This window comes from Corvus kubaryi, unplaced genomic scaffold (genome assembly GCF_017639235.1).
Source record: "Corvus kubaryi isolate FWS band 111438036 unplaced genomic scaffold, C.kubaryi_AGA036_p1.0 37266, whole genome shotgun sequence".
Lineage (NCBI taxonomy): Eukaryota > Metazoa > Chordata > Aves > Passeriformes > Corvidae > Corvus > Corvus kubaryi.
The window spans coordinates 7,689,601-7,709,180 of NW_024581081.1; the positions used below are offsets into that span (position 1 = coordinate 7,689,601).

General features: G+C 39.8%; 1 long non-coding RNA gene across 1 annotated transcript in view; it reads left to right on the top strand.

The window, feature by feature from the left end:
• The window catches only part of LOC121663222, a 32,454-nt gene extending 14,501 nt beyond the window's left edge, over nucleotides 1–17,953 (top strand). The window contains exons 2-3 of the long non-coding RNA XR_006015570.1: nucleotides 10,603–10,670; nucleotides 15,902–17,953. This is a non-coding gene — a long non-coding RNA (uncharacterized LOC121663222). The remainder of the gene's footprint in view (nucleotides 1–10,602; nucleotides 10,671–15,901) is intronic.
• Nucleotides 17,954–19,580: the final 1,627 nt, after the last annotated feature.

Here is a 19,580-nt window from a genome sequence, read left to right on the forward strand (position 1 = left end):
CAAGGGAAACACCATCCTTCAACTGCAGCTAGGACCATGGGAAGCCAGAGATGCAAGTAACTTAGAAACTACAACATATGTCACTACATCCATGAAGCTTAATGGATGAGTTCCTCCTCTCTTACATCACAGAATAATCTGAGTTGGAAGGGACCCACAAGGAACACCAAGTCCAGCTTTTAAGTGAATGGCCCACAGGAGGCTCGAACCTGCAACCTTAGCATTATTAGCACCACGCTCTAATCAACTGAGCTGATCTCAGGGTTTGCACAATCACCTCAGTCTTGAAACATGACTAACATATGAACTGAACACAACACTGAAGAGGACTGTATTAAAAAGAAGGACAGGATTCTCTTTGAGACTCTTCCTCTGAACCCACTCATTCAAAATGTTCAAAGGGAAAAAGTAACTTCTTTTACTGCACCACTCTCTTGTGTGATTTTGGGCAGCCTGGGGAAGCTACTCACACAGCTTTGAGAATTAATGCATTTTCCTGTGTTGGGGACTTCACCAGAAACAATTTCCTCCAAACCAAACTGACTGAAAAAACACTGGTTTTACAACCCAAACAAACAAAAATCTTGCTGTGATGAGCCACCAGCAAGTTAGTCCAGAAACCACAATATTAAAAGATTTTATGCTACGACAGTGACTCATAAAGTAGGAGAGATTACTCTGACAGGGAGTAAAGTGTTTAGCTAAAATTACAGATAATAAAATCATTCCCTTCAGAGGTATTTTTTCTATGATATGGAACAGATGCAACTGTTTGGTATCTTTAGATGACAGTTTCAGCCAGGTCAAGTTCATGCTGTTTCTGGATCCTACCAGAACTTTTTCTGTGCCCAGTGAATTGATGGGGGGTTTTCTTGTGGATGGCATCTCTTCAGCAGAGCAGGCAGAAAAGCAGAGAGTACATGTCAAAACAAGGCAGTGGGGAGGAGAGGGAAAGGGGAGAAGAAAGGAGGATGGGGAAAAAAAGCAGTAGCCCCTACAAGACACATTCCATCTTGCAAAATTGAGTAGGATTTTTATTTTCCTGGAGCTCCTTCTTGCATTGTGGAGAACACAGTATCACAGAATGTTCTGAGTTGGAAGGGACCCACAAGAATCATCAGATCTAACTCCTGGTCCTGCACAAGACAGCCCCAAGAGTGACACCATGTGACCAAGAGTATTGTCCAAACTCTTCTTGAACTTTGTCAGGCTTGGTGCTGTGAGAAGCCTGTTCCAGTGCCCAACCATCCTCTGGGTAAAGAATCTTTTCAAATACCCAACCCAGCTTCAGGCCATTCCCTCAGGTCCTGTCACTGGTCACCCCAAAGAAGAGATCAGTGCCTGCCCCTCCTCTTCCCCTCAGGAGGAAGTTGTAACTGCAATGAGGTCTCTCCTCCAGGCTAAACAGACCAAGTGACCTCAGCTGCTCCTCATACGGCTTCCCCTCAAGGCCCTTCACCATCTTCAATGCCCTCCTTTGGACATTCTCTAACAGTTTAATATCTTTCTTATATTGTTTTCCCCAAAACTGCCTCCAGCACTCGAGGTGAGGCTGCCCCAGTGCAGAGCAGAGTGGGACAATCCCCTCCCTTGCCCAGATGGCAATGCTGTGGCTGATGCCCCCCAGGACAGGGTTGGCCCTCCTGGCTGCCAGGGCACTGCTGGCTCATGTTCAACTTGCCATCGACCAGGACCCCCAGGTCCCTTTCCATGGTGCTGCTTTCCAGCATCTCATACCCCAGTCTGTCCATACAGCCAGGGTTGCCTCATCCCAGGTGCCGAATTCAGCACTTTGCCTGGTTGAGCTTCATATGGTTGGTGATTGCCCAGCCCTCTGATTTGTCCAGGTCTCTCTGCAGGGCATCCCTCCTCTCCAGGGAGTCAACAGAAGCTCCTCCCAGCTTCGTATCATTTGCAAACTTGCTTAGTATCCCCTCCCATCCTCATCCAAGTCATTTATTAAGATGTTGAAGAGCACAGGGCTGAGGATGGAGCCCTGTGGAATCCCACTAGTGACAGGTCACCAGTCTGATGTCACCTCATTCACTATAACCCTTTGTGCCCAATCCTTTGCACCAGTTGCTCACCCATCTCATGACATGTTTGTCCAGCTGTGTGCTGGACATTTAGTCCAGAATGATCCTGTAAGTAGTACCAAATAGTATCAAAATCTTTACTGAAATCAAAAAAAGATTACATCTACTGGCTTCCCTTGACCAGTTAGGTGGGTTACCCTGTCATAAAAGGAAATCAGGTTTGATAAGCAGGACTTCCCTCTCATGAAGCCATGCTGGCTTTGAGACAGGTCACTCTTATCCAATACAAGCCTATCTGTGGGAAGAATATATTGTCCCCTCACACCAGTACAATCCCATGTAAGTAACAAAGTTATCATAGAGCAGAACGTGTCCCACAGACATCCATCTCTTTGGGGAGGAAAAGGGGTCCTTCCCCTTACCACTGCAAGTTATGTTGCTGAAGCAACTGCAGTACCTGCCTTCAGTTTGTTATAGCCAGCTTTGAAAGTAATATACTTTTACACTGAACAGAAATGGCTTGAAAACTACAGCTACAGAAGACTTGAAGAATGAAAATAATCATAACAACCTCTGAGTAGTACAGAAATGCTGAACAACCTTTCCCAAATTAGCAGCATCAAATTCTTTTACAGCTGTAGATACAGTTTAAGAGGTTCGGATTTGATATCCCAGTCTGTTACATTACAAGTAGCACAGCAGTATTCAGTGGAATTTGCAGGACTGTCCACAAGGGCTAAGAAACAGTCCAGGGAATCACTCATGTGGCCAAGTGTTGCTGAAAAATAGTAGCAAGTACTTGGTGATCTGCCAGGTCTCACTGGAGATCCAGTGAGGACATAGGTGATCAGGATGAGCAGAGACCACTCTAAAAAAAGTAATGCTGCCTTGAGAGACGAGCCACAATGAGGGAGAGTGTACCTATTCCTTCCAACACAGTGGAAGTGTTCTAGGGATCTGTAGTTTTAAAGGTGGTTTGTACTTTCAGTAAAATTGAACCTTGGAATTTTCTGTCGACTAGAAATGTACATCAACTACAAGTTTAAAACAGAAAACACTCATCTAGCCAGAGCAGACACTCACACAGCAATTCCCAAGTCACTTTAATAAGCTGCAGTCAAAACTAATTGTATGGAGAAGTGCACAATCAGATTTAAGGTCTTGGAAGTGACGGAAAATCCATCATGACTGCTACAACCCAGGAGCTAATTACCATCCCATTAGAAAATCTGGCACTCTATTTCTAATATGAATTGGTCCAATTCCCCTATTACAGCTCATTAAAACTGCCATACTACAAATCTTCCTGTGTGTATTAAGATTGATATGTCACCTCAAGTCACCTCAATGGGTAAATTTGAGAGCTTACCTTTTGTTCTGGGAGACTTAATGAGTTTTCTACACCACTTTTCTCTCGTCTCTTCCTTCCTAAGTGTATTAAGACAAGCACAGGATAAAGAACCCAGTAACAGGCTGTATAATGGCAGAATGTACTTTTCCATCCCTGCTCTGGATTCCTTCTGCTACACTGCCTGCAAGGACTGTGATAGCTAGTCAGCCTCAGCATAAAACTAGGAGTACATGTTTGAACAACTACCCCTCAACCCCTGGCCCTTCCCTGCTATTTCTGAAGCTTTCTTTCTCAAGATGCAGCCCCCACTATGTAAGTGGGATCAACGTGGTTGTGCTTCTGAAACACACAGGCCTTCATTTTTCATGTGCAAGTGTGCCTAGTTTATAATGCAGTACTTTCTTCATTTATTTCATCCTACCAATTTTATCATCTCCAAACTCCCATGCAATGGCCTTATATTTTCTTCATGCTACAGATGGAAACTAATTCTGTAGATGAGAGAATTACTTAATCTTCCCTCCCTCAAAAAACTGCAAGCAAGACTAGTACATTTTCTGTACAAAAGATGGCCAGCAGCATAAAGGAAATCAGTGTTGCTATTGACAGACATGCCACAGTTCCACTAAGATATCAAACACAGACAAAAGGCTATTCCTCCATTCACTCCTCATAGCTCATTTCAATTTATTTTGTTTTAGAGAAACAACTCAAATCTCACAGTTCTTCCTTTGACTAAGAACACGGCCAAAAGTGGTATTTGGTGCAATAAGTGTACAAAATTCATGGCTAATTTTAATTATAAAGAGCTTAATTTTGGAGCTATGTATCTGGTATTTACTAGGATCATCGGATATCTAGGAAAGAAGTAAGAAGAGAAAAATTACTATCACCTTTATTATGAACTATGCTCTGAAACAGCTTTTTTATATATAAAGACTTTTCAAAATCACATGAGCTTTTAAAAAAAAGAGGCATGTTACCAATTCTGTTGTGCTTGTGTTGTGGTTGGGTTTTGGTTGTTTCTTTTAACACCATTTAGCAAATCCTTTTGACAGAAAGTTCCACAGGAAAGTCCGAATTGGTCTTCTGCAACATCTGTATTTTTATGATAAGAAAATACAAACAAATGTATAGAATGTATTGTCTTTCTGCCACTATTTTAAGTGTATCTTGCCACCAGTTCTGTCTTTCAAACTATGTCCCACAACACATGAAGAAGACTGGAGGAGTAGAATGAAAGATCCTGATTACCCTGAACAAAAAGTTTCAAACTGAGGGGAATGCAAATCAGTGAATGTTTCAAGCAGATTATTTTTCTAAAATCTGCTTTTCTCCAGATAATTATTTTCCTTACATGCCTCTTAAACAATTCCTCTCCAGAGTCAAGGACAACCCTCTCTTTTCTAGACAATTCTAGACATTTTGTTAGCAACTCAGCCAGTCTCTTATCAGGATCCTCCAAAATTGGACCAATCCTGTAGTTCTTGGTGATGCACTGCTTTCCAGTTTTCTTGGGCACTCCAGTGTATGTTCATGTTCAACATACTCCTACACTGGTGCAGCTCCAATGCAGAGCAAGAGGCAGCACAATAGCTGAGATATCCCTACTGTATGATCCCCAGTGCCCAATGTGTCAGACTGGCAATGGCAAGGAGAGATGGAAGCTGGGATACAATCTTGGAGGTCCTCTGTCTGCCTAAATCTGTCCCTCCATCTCACAGGACAAAATATACAGAAGAGAAGTTCTTACAATTCTACATGAATAAAAGCCAGGGAATAGAACATGATCTTCTGCCATCCTGTCAGAACACAAAGCCAAACTTTCTGCTCAGTTTCACTCCAGAGGCCACATTCTGTCTCTTATTTTTGGCTTTAGTGATGCTGTAAAATGCACAGTCTATTACCAGGCATAAGAGCCGGAAACAATTTTAAAACTGATTCTGTGTGAAAAGAAGAACAAAGAGAAACCAAAGAAACCAACTTTTCACACACCATAATTATTCCAGGATTCCACATACATCCAGTGCACCATGAACTGTAATTGTGGAATAAATTATAATTCATGGTTTTGTTAATTTCCAAGCACAGGAAATTCTCTCTACTTGTACCCTGTCCTCTCCTTGCTTTGCTTCTACTCTTGGCTGGGAGATGGAGTGGGAGAAGCAATTGAACATATGAAGCATCGAAGGAATAAGAAGTCAGAGTTCAGTGGTTTCTACAAGATAATTGGTGCCTCACACTTGCTAGAAACTGAGAGGATTAAAAAAAACCCCGAATCCATAGTTTTGAAGTAGTACGTAGCTCGCAAAAATTGCTTTGTGGAGATTGAAAATCATTCGGAAAAACTTGCTCCAATGGGTTTTATTGCATGTTTTTGGATTCAGCATCTTACTGAGAAACCTTTATGATAAGCAAGTCAATACCTACAACAAACAGGAAGATATATCTAAAACTTCAGGTACAAAATTCAAGATTGCACTTTTCTGTAAGAATAATACAGCAATCCAGCAAGTTTTAACAGTTCAAGTGGCTAAAGACAGCTTACATTAAGTGGCATTGCACTTGTGCACTACTCATAACCTCTGTAACTGCTGAAGTATGTGCAGTACTTAGGGATTATTCTGGAAAAACAGCAAAAGCCTCAGTAACACCTACAGACTCCTTTTTAATTCCTCTTGATGTCCATAAAAGTAAATGGAATAATGAGCAGTGTTCACCACTCTGTGATCTCTGCTGGATCCAGTCCAATTTATGTGTCATTGTGAATTACTGACACACTGCAGCAGTAATTTTCTGTGTCTGATAAAGATAAAACACAACATGTAATTTGTTGACTCGTTCTCAAAAATCAATTAATCTTCTTAAATGCTGTTTGCTTTGGAGAAAAAGTAACAAGGAAAAAGAACGACCTCATGATGAAGTTATTCAAGAATTAGTGTCACCATTACAGAAAAAAAGTGGTCAAAATATATTGTCTAATGCTCACATCTGCATGAAAGTGCACTTAGAGCTATGAAACTTGACAGGCTAGAGACACTGTTACAAGGTTAAAAAATTCTATACATTCAAGGAAATAATTTAGAATCTGCACTGGTGGTTCAGTCCTGACCTGCAAACCTCTGACTCTGTACACTGAATGTCTCAGCTGAAAAAATAAGAAATTGGAAAATGAACTTTCCTGATACTGACTTGGATAACCAAGAAAGGTTTAAAATAACTTGTTATCCCAAGAAAAAGAAGGAACTGAATTTAATGTGACTTTAGTGAGGAGAGACAAATGGAAGAGTGGCCTGTGGATGTTGTGTGCAGTTTGTTGTTTTGCGCATCAGTGCCTACATTGTTTACATTGAGAAGTGGGGTAGATCTAAGAAGATCCAAGATCCACATGCTGAGAACTGCTAAGAATATGACGTATGGAGAGAACTGAAGCTGTTTCCATTTTATTTCACCTGATTGTATGATATGGCTATCTGTGTTCTTTCCCTTAAATGTTCCTTTTCCACTTCAAGGAAAACCCTCCAGCATTTTGAACTGTAATACTCCTATGTAGATAATTATATTCAGCATATTAGGAAAGTTTTCTCCTACAGACAAGATAATCCTCATGAAATCAAACTGTTTTTATGGACTCCACAAGACAAATAGGATGTCACACTGAAGACAGACTTCTTAAGGGGAACAGAAATGTTTCAATCTACCAACATTTTCATCATGCCTCACCACAGAAAAGCAACTTGAGCCACACACTGCAAACAAGAGTTAAATTAATTTGGGGATTTACTTAGACTGGTAACGAATATTTTTTAAACTGTAAGCAGACATCTGTTTTGATACTGACAACCATTCATTAGCCTTGGTGTTCACCAGCATAGTGCGGCAGATGTTATTTTCTTGTTGTATATTTTCATAAGATGTGGTCATTGTTTAAGCTACATTCTAACAAGGACTCAGAATTAAATTGAACTAGTTAAATTAAAAATGGAATGTTATTCTCCAATGTGAATTAATTACAAAGACACATTGAAGTGAGAGGAAACAATTCATGTTCTGCAAATAGCTGCAAAACAGTTACAATGTTAACCTTTGGCTGATCTTTATGCACAAGTGGAAATAAGAATATCCTGGAAATGTTTGTTATTGTGTCTCTGAGCATTCTTTTATAACATAGATGTGTGTATAAATAACGAATATTTGACAGAAGCACACATATATGTGCACATAAAAACACAGTCGGGTATTTAAATTTTGGATTTTTGTCCAAGCAAACGTATTTAGTGGGAAAGCACAAAATAATTCAAATAAACAGGAAAACTCTGGCTTTTCTCTGTCTCTCTAAACTGACATGCAGTTCAGGTCCAGACAGTTTCCAATTTCTGTTCTGATAAAACAAATGGTGAGATGTAATTAAGAAATTTATCCTCATGTTATTTCATTTTAACAGCACAGAATGGTAAACTTATGTAAGATCTCTCTATATTTGACTGGTTCATCTGATAACAATCTGAAGTGCTGGATGCTCACTTGGACTGAATTTTAAATCCCTGAAAGTTCATCTATCACCAGCTCATAGACTGCAGGAACAAGAATGCTATTAACTTTATATTTTGTTTTCCTTATCTTTCTTTTATTTCCCCCCGAATTTGCTACTTGTGAAAGGTCCAAAATTACTGTAACTGGAGACTAGATGGGATAAAAAGATGTTCTCTTTATCACCAGAGAAACTGCCCTACCTTGTCCTCTCAACACAACTTCAGTCTGAAACTTAAAACCAGCTGCCACATTCTGACTACAAACATGTCTTTCATCATTGTGCATTTAATAGAAACTTTATGGCCCAGTTTGAAATTCCCTCTTCAGCATTCAAGGAACACAAAATACGTAAAGAATTCTACAGCTAAGGACAAGACAATGCTTGTAGGTCAATGTAACTTATTTTATTACACCAAGAGGTATAGCTTTTTTAAAAACTTGAATAAGCTTTTGGACATGCAATCCCTTCTTGGGGTATGAAACACATAATAGAAGCAGCCTATTTAAGAACTATATTAACCACAAGGAAACCTGAGAACTGTGACAATTACAAATCATCACAAGACCATTGAAGACACTAAATTGTGCTATTTGAAATTGAGGCTACACAAGATAAAGGCAGCAGCCAAGTTAATCATGACATCTTTCCTAAGAAACCACAGAGACAGTGCTATTAGCCCTACAGTAAAAAAGCACATGATTAAAAGCTAGTTCATGCCCCAAGCTGTGCAACTATGCTATTCTGTTACTAACTGTAAAACTGTAGTATCAACTTTCTACCTGTTCCACCAGAGCAGGCTCACCCCAATTACATTAATCTGTGTAAATCACATCTAGAACTTCAAAGGAAAGCACTGTAAAGTACAAAAGACTGTATAATGAATAGCACTTGAAAGAAAAGCACAAAGAACATAGTGTTAAGCCCCAAAGATCCACAATTATCCCACCATCAGGTTCCTCCAGCCAGAGTTCTGAACAAAACTTTGGAAGAAAACAGTGGAAACAGAAATCATGGATGACATAATAGGAATGGACCTGAACACCATTTCATTTACTGAGGTCAGTGGATCTTGCTGAAACGACAAGATCTGAGTCAGTACAGGTGAGAAGGGGAGAGAGCACACTTGTAGTCTAAAGAGCACCTTCCCTTCCAAAGCCAGCAACCATATCAGCCTGTTTGGAGGACACAGGTGCTCAGACCTGCAATCTCAGGGGCAGCAGCAACCTCAGGGACAGCAGCAAGCCAGCTGTCTCACACTGATGGGATATAACTGCAATCACCCAGAGTTTCCAGCCCTTGAGGCAGGAAGCTTGAGTGTAAGGTAAAGTCCATCTTTTGTTTGGATCCCAGTTGCCAGGAAGGAATGACTTTACAGCAGCATTAATTATGAGGCAGGAAGGAACAACAACAACAAAAAAATCCCCAAGAATAAAAATTTTAAAATTGCAGAAGAAGGCAATAGGAGTCATGAGACAACATAACAAGTTAGTAGAAGGACAACATGAAGGATATATATGTGTGTGTGTGTCAGTGCCTGTGCACTACTAGCACTTCCCATAAGACTTAGCTATTTGCCAGAACCTGGCTTACTATTGATCATTTGAGACATCAGTGACTGGTATTCTCAGAGAACATTTAGTAGCACTTCTCACTAGGCATGATGCCTAAATGTCATTCCATCCCTTTTGGAATTATATGCCAAAATTAAGATGTAAATTACTTTAAGTAGTGATATATTCTTTGTATGCTGCTTTGATTGATACAGGTACTATAACAGCTAATAGCACCTACTGTAAAAGGTGCTGGGACCACTTTGTGCTGAAGAATGTTTAGTTGTGAGAGCCAGGATTCTCAGTTTATTCACTTTAAACAAAACTCCAAACCATTAGAATTAAAGAGCAGGAAAAGCACTGAAGAACTAGCTCTACCAGCAAGGAAAGAGTGTCAGAAGTATATTTAAGACTCTCCAAGCAGCATTCAGGTTTTTATAGCAGTCGTGATAATGATCTTACACTTACGGAGAATCTTTCATCCAGAAGGATTCACTTATGGGCTTTGTGGATACCATGGGAATAAGCGTCCTCTCTTCTGCCACCGTACACTGCGAAAAGCTGTTTACACCTCTGGAGGAAAATGTTGTGCTGTGAGAATTGCTACATCCCAAACAAAGTGGATTAGGACAGGCAATGCCAAGTGCTACAACAGTCAAGTACAAAACATAGTGGGGAATTTGAAGAAACAGAACACAAATAATCAAAACCATGTTCTAGTCAGGACACTGAGACTAACGGAGTAATTTCCAAAATGTATCATGGTATCAGTCATCAAACTTCTGCTTTTAAATCCTCATTGGACCTTTTGCCTCTCCCTTAGTTTCTCTCAATGTATACTCATACAGGCTGCTCTCTAAAACATTTGCAACTATTAAGCTGAACCTGAGGGTGCTGTTTCCAGGTACGTTACATAAAAAAGTTGGTAATTGCTAGCTTTTAATGCTACCCAATGAAAAACAAGAAGGATTTAAAATCAAATAACATGAACAAAAAGCATTTCTAGAATAACATTTATATTTTAAATGCATTCAGATAATTGTCACTAGGTTCAACTACCCTCTTTAATTCAATTTATTTCTGACTTGGTCACATAATCCTTACTTACATAAGCTGTTTTTTCCCATATAGGTGGAAAAGAACAGGACTGCCCATAGAGATAATAGGAGCAAACTGAGGACTTCTGCAACAAAAGAAAGGTAATGTGAAAATTATGCACCACCACACCAACCAACAAACCAACCCACCTACCTACAAAGGTGCTGCCCTCAGCTTAGGAACTCAGGAAAAGAGCACAGAAAGAATGGTTCTTGCTATTCATTCAGTACCACACTAGTCTGATGTTTTCATTAGTTGGTAAAGAGACTTATGACTGAGGGAAAAAAGAGTATCTTAATGAACCTCAACTGTTTCCCCCGACCTCCATGTTTTCTTCCTCTCATGGTCTCCCTAACTAAGAAATAATCACATCATAATGTCACATAATCTCCAATTAACTCAACAAGTCAGACCAGTCAGCTCTCCTTTTGACACCAGACTGCTCAGATGATCTTTAGATGTTACCTTCCAAAATTTAATTTCCAACAATCAGACTTAATTCAAGGTTAACACCAATTTCCCCCACTATGGAATAGGAAAAATAATATATGGGGAGAAGTTTCCTAGCACAAAAGTATGTATTTTCAAATTAAATTAAAAGGAAGGAGCCTCCCACCGCCCCTAGGAACAGGCCATGATATTGCTGGTCCGTGAACAAGTAACCATGGCAAGGCTGAATGCAAACCTAAGTGCTTGCAGAATGATGGCCAACCTCTGATACAAGGTCATGAGGCAGAGATCCACCCTTTATTACATTTTAAATGTTAAATGCATTGCCTTGCTAAATCTACCCACTTGGTGTTGATCCAATTGCTTCAGTCATGAAAGACTTTTACTTGAAAAACACCTAAGCTACAAATGGACTCCAAATATCAGGCAGGCAGGCAAAGCACATATTACAAACAAGTAAATAACAAGCTTTTCTTCTGGGAAGAAAACAAATCATCAGTTCCTGGCAAGGAGGAAAATCACTGTTTCCAGCAACCAAGACTTCAGAACAACAATCTAAGCTGATGAATCAGAATTCGTAATGACACAAACAGAATTATACATGGCCCTCTACAAGGGTTTATAGGAGAAATTAAACTTAACTACATTACCAGTAACATGACAAATGCAGCTACACTAAAAAACACATGATAAAAAAATGGTAACTAAAGAAAATGGTAACCATTAAGATGATTTTATCATTTAAAAAATGAATTTCAGCATCTGATTGCTCAAATGACATTTTTTCCCAGTAGCATTGAGCTGAATTGGCTATTCAGCAGTGTCAATATCATTAATTGCTAATGCTGAAATAGGGTTTTCTTTTTCACATCAAGCAATATGTGATTGACAGCCATGCCAGAGATTGTATAGATTTTAGCACAGGAGTGGCTGTTTGTTTACTCTCTGTGACTTTTCTCACTGTGGCAGGGCAAAAACATAGGTGACACTAAGAGGAATTTATTCAGCAGGCAAATTTCTTTCCTTTGTTTTTTTTTCTTGGTAGAACAAAGAGGAATAGAAAAGTAACTACCAGAGACTTAATTTTCTTGGGAAAATGTTATAATAAGAGCAGGGCTACAGGATGTCCCTTTTAACACCAAGGGTGAGAAGGAAGATGTAACAAAAGAAATGTACAAGCATTTCTTTGATAGTGACACAAATGTAAGTACACATAGTATCAGATTAGTAGAACAGTGTCCAGTTTCTAAAACAGACAAAGAAATAACAAGATTAACTGGCTGAAATCCAAAGCTAGAAAAATCTCACCAGAAAGAGAAACATGAATTTTAAATGAAGGTAATAAACTACTGGGTTATTTTACTGAAATATTTTGGTAGATTCCTCAGCATCCCAGTTGGACAGCTTTCTATAAGATAAACCCTCAAATGACCACAATGCATTAGACTTCACACAGAATAAATGGGTACTATTTCCTGGCATCTGATATAACACAGATATGAGTACATGTCCATAATGGTCTCTGCTGACCCAGAATGATCAAAAGCTTTATTCCAAACTGAATATACAAAAGAACAAGAGAACTATTTATGTCAGTTTTTTATGTAGCTTTCTGACAGCTTCATTTAGGCTGATTTGAATTTTACTGGATAATAAAATCTAACTGAAGTAATTTCAAGCTATCACTAGTGTGAATAAGGTGGAAAAATTGGAAACTTCCTGTTTTAGGGAAATTAGATTTTGTAGCTATGCTGTCTCTCCATTTCTTCAGACTTAATAACTTTTGAAAGTAATAACTAATTTAAAAAACAAATGGGATACTAAGTGTCTAAGAAATTAAATTCTTGAAGCTGATGGACCAGGCATATAATATACTTTTCCTCATTGTCTGCAAGAATTAATCTATTGACATATCCATGTCTGGAGACTTACTACAAGAATGTGGTGTCTGATCCTGGCAAAAAAACCAGTCATGTTTCACAGATCTCCTAGATTTTATTAGAGCATGTGGAAATAGATAACCCAAATGACAAAGTTCATTTGGGTTTCCACCAGGCCTTTGCAAGGCCACTCACCTAAGGTCTTTGAAGAGCCAAACTGCCATGGAATAATCTTACTATGGATAAATAATTGCATAAAATACAAGAAAGAAAATGTAAGGGCAATTTGACATTTTTCATAATGACGAAGTTCATCACCAGATGTCCAGCTGCATCCACACTAAGGGCTATTTTATTCAACTTCATCACAAATTATATAGAGAAGAGTAGACAGTAAAGTGACAAAGATTGCAGCTGATGCTAAATTATTCAGAAGAGAAGAAAAGCTGAATAGCAAATTACAGATTCATAAAATTGTTAAGGTTGGAATATCTTTAAGGTCAAGTCCAACCACCAGCCTAGCATCATCACCATGTTCACCATTAAAACATGCAAGTGCCATAACCACAAGTTTTTTGAACATGATGACTCCACCACTTCCCTGTGCAGTCTGCTCCAATGCTTGACAACTCTTTCTATGACAAAATTTTTCCTAATATCCAACCTAAACTTCCCCTAGTGCAACTTGAGGCCATTTCCTCCTTTCTGTCACTTGTTGCCTGTAAGAAGAGGCTGACCCCCATCTGGCCATCCAGCCAGCCTTCTACCCAGCAAAGAGTACACCCATCCACACACCCCATGGGAACCCACTTTATCCATGAGAATGCCATGGAAGGCAGTATATAGGTAGACAACATCCACAGCCTTTCCCTCATCCAGTAAGTGGGTCACCTGGTCACAGGAGTAGATCGGGCTGGTCAAGTAGGACCTGCCTTTCATAAACCCACACTGGCTGAGCCTGGTCCCCTGGCTGTCCTGTTCATGTTGCATGAAATGGATCTGGATGAATCCATATTGTGTGTATATATGTGTGTGTGTGTATACATATATATACAGTCCTGGTTAAGGGCAGGACAGGGTTAATTTCTGCAGCAGCCAGGAGGTATGTGGCTGAGGGGGCATGGCCAGGACCCTGATGTTACTCTCTACCACCTCACCTCATTGCCATCGAAGGAAAGGAACTCTCTCGCTCTTCTGGGGAGAAAGGGTTCCTTCCTGTTGAGAAAATGTGGCGGGGAAGCTTTCTCATATTGTTCATTGTCCCAGGCTCTGTGGTGAGCATTTCTGCATAGGAATCATTCTCTTGTTTTGTATACTTTTGTTACTGTTGCTGTTACTGTTCATTTTCTTATCTCATTGCTGTTTCCAGTAAAGTGTTCTTATCCCAATCCATGACCTTTGCCTTTTGTACCTCCAATTCTCACCTCTATCCTGCCGCAGCGGGGAAGGCGGGGGACACGGGGGGAGCGAGAGAGAGCAGCAGTGTGGTTTGGAGAGTCTCAGTGGGGGCACTGAATGGGGAGTACCATTCCTAAGCCACTACAGTATACATATAGGTGTGCACATTTTCTATTAAAGGGCAGGGAGGGGAACAGGATGAATCCATTGCTATTGTTTTTGCTGTGTTTTCTGTTGTGTTGATCTGCATGGCCAATCACTCGTGTATGTCACAGCTACGCTGTGTGCGGCTGTGTGTCTACTATGTGCTCAGAATATGTGCTGTCTCACTACTGGCTGGATGAGGAAACATGGAGCTAGAGCAGACTTTCCTCTCACAAGCTACCAGATTCGGCAACTGCTAACAGCCTACATGATCATTCCATATTTGCCCCCTTCCACGGAGGTGCCAGAGACATGAAGGCCTTCCTGGAACATCCTTACACTTGTCCATAAGTGTCCTGCAGGGATCACCACTGCATTCTTTATGTATAAAAGCTGTTAAGTCCTCATCTCTGAGGAGCAGAAATCTGAAAATTCTGTTCTTCTAAATACATTTATATCTACAGCTTGTAAAACTGGCTTAGCTTTTCCTTGTATTCTCTCAGCCCCTGTGGGAGATAATTTGCTTCATTTTCACAGGATTTTTGAATTCACTTCATCCTATGGTTTCTCTGAACTGTCTTGCAGGAACTACTGCCTAATGCACTTTCTAGTAAAGCAGTTTGTACTCTGCCAACTGTCACTCAAAGTAGTATAGAAATTCACTTATGTTCCTGCCTATTTAAATCAACAACCACAAGAATGACATTTGCTTGACAAAACTGTTGCACCTTAAAAAACAGCATTGAAATATTTAGCAATACAATTAAATTTATTCTTTTTTGCAACGTTCTTCCTCAGTTGCAGAGTATTCCATTGCCATCTGACAGAATTCAGTTGAAATTTGAAATTTTCAGGTCAGTATCCCTGCCAAAATAACAGATTAACACAGAAAATTTGTTTTTATCATCCTATAACAAACCAAGCTGGATTTTTTTTTCAAAGTGAATGCATCTTGCTATTTCTTGTAAAAATGTAAGAATACCATACAAAATGTCATGAAGTTTCAGGGAGTCTCTATCTTTTTCAAGAAGTAGGAGGTGGGAGACTAGAAGAGCAAACAAGCAAGGTATTTCACTGAGAATGGAAACAATGAAACCTGGTTTCCTATGGATTTGTGCTATGTATGGATTGAGCTCTATGTGACTTCTCTCCTGCCTAATAAAGATCCTGTTTATGCTGCATAATTCCCCTCAGATCATTAAAAGGGTTTACCCCTTTATCCAGACGTGTACATTTTAAAAAATGTATAGCAACTTGCTAGATTTTTTACTTTTTCCCCTCTGTCTGCAATTGCCCAGAAGGTTCAACCTGCTGTACTGGCTGAGACAGGGGACTACATTCTTTGAACATTGGTTACTCTCTGTTGTTTACAATAGTAAATTTAATTTTACAGATATTCCCCAACTTCCATATATTTATTTATAACATTTGATATATTTATTTCTTGTATCTATTTTCAGGAAATACTTCCAGGAATTTCTTCTGTTTTGGGGAACACAACCCTTGATGGAGCGAACATAAAGGATTTCTACCGCATGACCCCCACAAAAAACCTCTATAGGTAAATCTCTGATAGAAGAAGGACCACAGTTTTCATCTAGAGGAAGCTCTGCATGTAGCTAATGGCTTATCTCTCTGGGAAGTTTAAGATTAAAGACTGTCAGGTTGTAGATGCTCAATGCTTTCTCTCAGACACCTGCTGATGCCATGATTACTCCACAGGAAAAATGAAAGTCAACTCTGAAATACCATCACTAATATGATTAGATGGCCCGTGGTATACAGCTAGACCCACTACCTGTGAGCAGGAGAATTCTCTGCAGGGGAGAACAAGGACAAAATATGGAACTCTCTAATACAAAGTGCTATTTTTTTAAAAAGCCTACTTCCCTATCCTGATGCAAGCAAAATGCTGTACCAACTTGAGGTACTGTAAATCAAGAAGACAAGTTCTATTGGAGAGAAAGAAAAGGGTTTCAATGTAACCATTCTCTCTTCCATGAAGGGAAGAACTCCAAAACCTAACAACAAGGGCTGAAACTGTAATGAGGTACTGTGCATACCATGAGGCAGAGTGCTGAAATGTAAACTCCTGCCTACTGAGGCAGGTCAGAGATGGTAGATTATACTCTTATTCCTTCCAACTTCGACTCTAGGGAATACCATAAATACCATAAATGGCCTCTTTTCTTAGTCACTGGTCTGAAAACTTGCAGTTAATTAATTTTACCCCGTTCAGCATAAAGGTCTAGGGCTCTGTCCAACTTTTTCCAGTCAACATACAGCAATAAATGCAAGCTTCCCCAGGCTTAGCTAACAATTCATAACAGTGATTGGCAGCTCCTTCCAAGGTCTCCACAGATCACCCAGAATCACAGCCTGCCCCTGCAACTGCACAGGGGGTCTTTTTGTAAATACTTCTTTCATGGCCTTGCCCAATCATACAATTCAATTCAGCATGAATTGAATTTTACTCACCCTCACCTAGCAAAAACAGAGTTTAGGTACTTGGTCAGGAAAATATTTTTAACTGGGAACTTTTTAGGAATAAATTACTACTAATTAAGTTACCTGTACTGGAGGAAGAAAAGCTGGGTTCTTCTCTCCTCATCCTGGAAGGAATAAAACTCACTTACCTATTTTCTTTTAGTTATCTACACTGCTAGGATATGTGCTGTTCCTACTTATTTCAGCTAACCATCTCCAGCCAAGGACGCAAAAATCCCAAGACCAGGAAAGCATACAGGCTGACTCCGAACACTACTTGTTCCAGCACACAGCTACAGAGAAGACAACTTGTGCCCTGCAGCTCGTGCTTCTTGAACAACCTGCATCTTCTAGGCAGTCACTGATTATGAAATAAATATATCAAAGGGAACACACTTAAATAGTAAATCCTGGACAAAATATACATAAAAATTCCAGTTAATTTAGCAAACATAAGGTCCTCTTACCAGCAAAACTCTACAAAAGCACAACTGGCATAACTACGTAAATGGCTTTCATGCTTTTAAATTACTTCAACCTAGACAGAGCATTCAGAAAGAGAAAATATTTTATAGTAGTAATTACAATGGAAATCAAAGTGAAATGCTAACTAATTTAAGCCTTGGGGCTGCAACTACTTTGCTTACACATCTGTTTCCAAGAGAAAGGTCTTAACTGCACAATGAAATAACTCTGAGAGTCCTGTATCTGAAAACAGAAGGAAACAGTTGTTAGAATACCAGAAAACAAGGGTTCTGTCAAACAGTAGTGATAGCCTTAAAATTCTCCACAGGCACTTCTGAAAAAGAAAAGGTTGATTTGTAAAACCTAGTAAAACTCAACATCGAACAAAACAACATTGTCTGTGTCTCTTTATGTGGCCTGCCTGGGAGACCAGCCAATAAACTGATTTAGTTTAATATTATACAGAAAACCTACCTGTAAAATCAATCATGGTAAGCTCTGCACAGGAAGTTCAGGGCAAGGGTGACGTAGCCAGTTGTAAAGTGTTGTTCTTGTGTTGATAGTCCATTCAAACATGCAGTTCTTCTCTGCAGTTCTCTCTTTAGATTAAAGATGCCTGACAAACACCCTCAAGAAGCTGTAAGTTAACATCACAATTTCATTGATTCTAAAAAGCCACCAAAACAAAGTACTGGAATGTAAACGATGAAAACGCAGTTTTCATTTCAGATGACAAGGGAAGCTTTGTTACTTCTCAACCCTCCAACCCCGCAAGAGGCATGCCAGCGTTGTCACATTTTTTTAATTAAGTATTTAAGCACGAAACATGTTCCACACGACTCATGCGGTCATTCTTTCTAAGAATATAAAACAATACAAGGAAGAGTGGCCATATGTGATGCACAGATCAAAAATATTTTGTTCAGTTTATGGAAATACCCATCTACTGTGATGTGCACTCTACCTGCTGATGTGCACATTTCATCTGGCTGACAAGGATACTCATCATCTTTGTGAAAATGATGAATAACCTTTAACTCCTTGAGAAATTACTGAAAATGAAAGCCTGACAAAGATGGGCTGAACCTGAAGTGATCCATTCTAGCTGAGGCAAGCAGAAACTGGGATGTATCTGTTTCATAGCCCAGTATTTTTAGGTAACTATTTTGGTGCTTATGGCCAGGAAGAAATCAGTATTTCTTGGTGCCCAGGCATCACTTCACCCAGATGGAAGCCTGTGCACCACAGTCCTTCACACAAAAATCCTCTTCCCTGCTCCCTTACTGCTCCCCATCACCCAAGTCTAAATAAATGAGTGTCAAAAATAGGTTAGAAACTGTTAATACTGTTAATAGTAATATTGTTAAATAGTTAATAATTGTTATGTTAATAATGCATGTACTGTTAAAAGGTTTGGTTATTATATTATAAAAGGGGTACTGTGTTACACCTAAGTAAAGCGCACCCCCCCCAAAGCAACAAGCCAGCCTGGACGAAACCCGTAAGAACCAATCAGCGCCTTAACCTTCAGACAAATGAAGGATCCAAACAGAGACCAATCCAAAGGGACAAAAAACAGTGTAAAAAGGGGGCATCCAGGTCAGTGAGGTGTGCCACTCGACCTTGAACATGGGGAACATCCCTGCTCTGAAGAAGAAGATACAGCGCCAGCTCTGCAGCATCCATGCTCGTCGCTGACCAGGAGCCCTCCTGCTCTACTTTCCCCAGACCATCCATGTGTGCCCTACCCACGGACCCCTAGGCTGAAATCACTTTAGAACCGGGAGTGCGTTCCCATTTTTAACTGGAGGACACATGCATATGGCAGTTTGGGATGCAGATGTCTGTCAGCATCTTTGCTAAACCTGCCAGACCGTCTCAATTTGCTTAGCTTTGTAACAACCCCCGGTTGTATATCAACCCCCCTAGTTACATTTTTTGTCTGCATTGAGCTTTCAGACAAACCGTTCATCTTTTAAGTGACTGGTTTGCTGCACCCTGGAGCAAGCTGCTTACTTGAAATATGTAAAAACTCTAGGGAGAATTTATTATTGTATCTCTGCACTTGTGAGACCCCATCTGGAGAGCTGTGTACAGTTCTGGTGTCTCCAACACACAAAGAACACGGTACTGTTGGAGCAAGTCCAGAAGAGGCCATGAAGTTGGTAAGATGACTGAAGCACCTCC